Below are 3,094 nucleotides of genomic sequence, written 5' to 3' on the forward strand. Positions count from 1 at the left end.
TGGACCCTGGGATCAAATCAGGGCCACATTTAATTTCCCTGACAGGAGAAAGCTAAGTGAATAATGTAATCTAAGAGGAGCCCCTGAGGGGAGGAAATTCCACACTAATATGATCTCCTTTACAGCCTTTACCTAGAGCAATGCTCTTGCAGACATGCAGGACACTAATTTCATGAATAATTGAGACCCAAATAGCTGTTCTAAATCAGACTTGTGCAGTAACATCTTAGCCTTTGACAGTCATTGTACTCAGATCCGTAAAGCTAACGGAAATCTGGTATTGTCTAATGAAGAACACCTGCTGACAATACAGTGGGAAAGTGCCTTTTGTTTTTCCTAAACCCTTAAATTAAAAGAAACATTGATTTCTAATAAATAGGAGTGCTTCCTAAATGTTCACTGTCCACAATTCACACAGTAATGATGTAAGAGGATGCTTCTAGGCCTGTGGAAGATGAGAACTGCTAAAGTTAAACATTCAATACAATGTTAATTTAACATTCAATGCAGGGTTTTTTTTCACCTTTTGATTGAGCATCTGTGGAGAAAGTGAAGATTCCTGTGGCCAGGATTCTCACCTGGCCCTGGTTGGCTTGCTCACTGCACATGTGTGGGTGACACATTGTACCTGACTCTATATAAAGAGCTCACCCAGTGCTCTGGGCTGCAGATGAGCAGAGGCTGGAGTGGTGGCAGTGCCAAGGACGGGGACAGAGGCAGGGACTGGCTTGCTGCATGCAGACTCGCTCTGGGTGGATGGGGTTCCAGCACTTGACCTGCCACCCTGGGAATGAAGTTGGATATAAACCTTTTCACCCCAAGAATGTTCCACTGTCATTTTTTGGTCTTGCTGAATCCAGAGTTAACTTGTCTTGGGCTGAAACCCATTGGCAAGACAGGACCTATCTCACCAAAGGGTTTCAGCCCTGGGCAGGTTCACTCTGGATTCAGTGAGACTGAATAACAACAGAATGTTGTGGGTAAAAGAGTTTACACCAAGCTTTTATTCTCACAGAATCATGTCTGCCTCTATCAAGTTCACCATCCGTCTCCATCTCTGCCTCGGGCAGAGCCCTAGGTGGAGCTCTTTATGTAGTAATACCGACAATACGGTTCATCACCAACGGGTGTGTAAGCATTTGCCTAGCAGCAGGCCAATTACACCATTGCATGTGCACAGTGGGCAAGTAGATAAGGGTCGGGTGAAGATCCCAGCCACAGGAACTCCCATTTCCCCTTCAGTACCCATTCACTCTTCATTGTTAAGGAAAAAAATACATAATTCTATGTAACTCTACCTTCCATTGGTAGACCCCTAGAAGCTTTAGAAATCAAAACTAAATTTCATACCATTTCCAACATCTGCCTGCTTTTTACTATAAATGGGATTGTAGAGGCACAGATGTGAGAAATTCACAGAGAAAATTAAGGGGAAGAAGTATATACCTGACCTCTTTCTCCTAATTATTTGGTCTTTTTGTTTAGAATCCATGCAGCTCTCTTCCCAGTTTTCATCTACTGATAGAATGTAGCTTGACTGGCGTCCTACCATCGGTGAGGAAGTTACAAATACACTGAAAGGAAGGAACTAGGATGAAGCCTGTGGCCCTGAGCTGGTTGTGGAGATGCCACTGTGAACTCATTCAGTTTTCAATACATGGAGGTAAATATAGAAATAAACACAAATGTTAAGTGTGTATGCATGTCTGTCCACTAGAGGGTCTGGAAGCAGGGACACCCCAATTGCAATGAGTACACCTAGCATCCAGATCTTAGTTTCTAAATACCATACCTACTAAAAGGAAGAGATGGGAAAATGACTGATACTAGGACTGGGGCAGGGAGCATAAGCACAGCCTGGCTTGTTGTAAAGTAAAGATGTGCTTAAAGAATGATGAGGTTGGGACTGCTCTCTGCTCAGAGACAGCCATTCTCTCTTTCAGCCATTAAAATCTCTTACATGGGAACTTGAGCTGCCTGGGAGCCCTCACCCCCTGATCCTCCTCCACGAACCCACCTTCCACCTCCCTGGTCGCTTGATCTCTTCCCAACACCGGCCTCTGATTTGTTACTCCTCCAGGACTATCTAGGCCTTCTCACGAAGAATAATGAAACCAGCTATAATGACATCACGAATCATCTCAAGATGCCCGCCCTTCCCCAACTCTACAGCAATGGCCTCGCCAACCCCAGAATCTGTGCCCCCTTCCAGCAGGAAGTAGCTAGAGGATGAGATTCTATGCCCAGTTCTCCAGAGGCCCCTATTAAGGAAAGAAAAAGATGGGAATGAAGGCAAATTCTGGCACACTAAGACACCACCCCTTAAGATCCAATCACCAACATCCCCATAGCAGAACACACCTACTTCTACTGCTTAAAAATGTGCTTCCTCACCCATGAGCTGCTGCTCTCTGCACAGAGACAGCCATTCTCTCAGCCATTAAAATCTCTTGCGTGGGAAAATAAAAAAAATGATGAGGATGTGTTAAAGGACATAGTCAGCTTAAAGGGGCTCCCACTGGCCAAACTATGATAATGCAAGCTTCAAAATCAACAACGATGGTAAAGAATTATAACCCACTAAATAAAATAATAATCCAAAGTCCATACTGATTAAATAAATAAATGAATGGGAAGAGAAGGCTTTTCCTTAAATTAGAATGCCAACTAGTAAATATAGAAGGAATGATGGAATCTTTATGGTAATAATTAATTCACTCAAGAAACCTCAGTGGGTGATTATCTTGCCAAAGGGTTTCAGCTCTGGGCAAGTTTGCTATGGATTCAATGTGACCAAAGAAAATTGACAGCAGAATGCTCTTTGGGGTGAAAGGGTTATACCCAACTTTACTTCCAGGTGGCAGGTCAGCTACTAGAATCCCGTTCACTCAGAGTGAGTCTGTGTGCAGCAAGCCGGTCTCTGCCTCTGGGCCCCTCTGTCCACACAGCCGTCCTCCAGGACCCTCTGCACAGTCGTCCCACACAGCCGTCCTCTGGGCCTCTGTCCTCTGCTCTGCTCTCCTGCAGCCTTGCAGCCCTGCCACCATGCTGTGCCCAGAGCACTGGGTGGAGCTCTTTATATAGAGTCAACAGC

This window comes from Manis javanica, chromosome 6 (genome assembly GCF_040802235.1).
Source record: "Manis javanica isolate MJ-LG chromosome 6, MJ_LKY, whole genome shotgun sequence".
Classification (NCBI taxonomy): domain Eukaryota; kingdom Metazoa; phylum Chordata; class Mammalia; order Pholidota; family Manidae; genus Manis; species Manis javanica.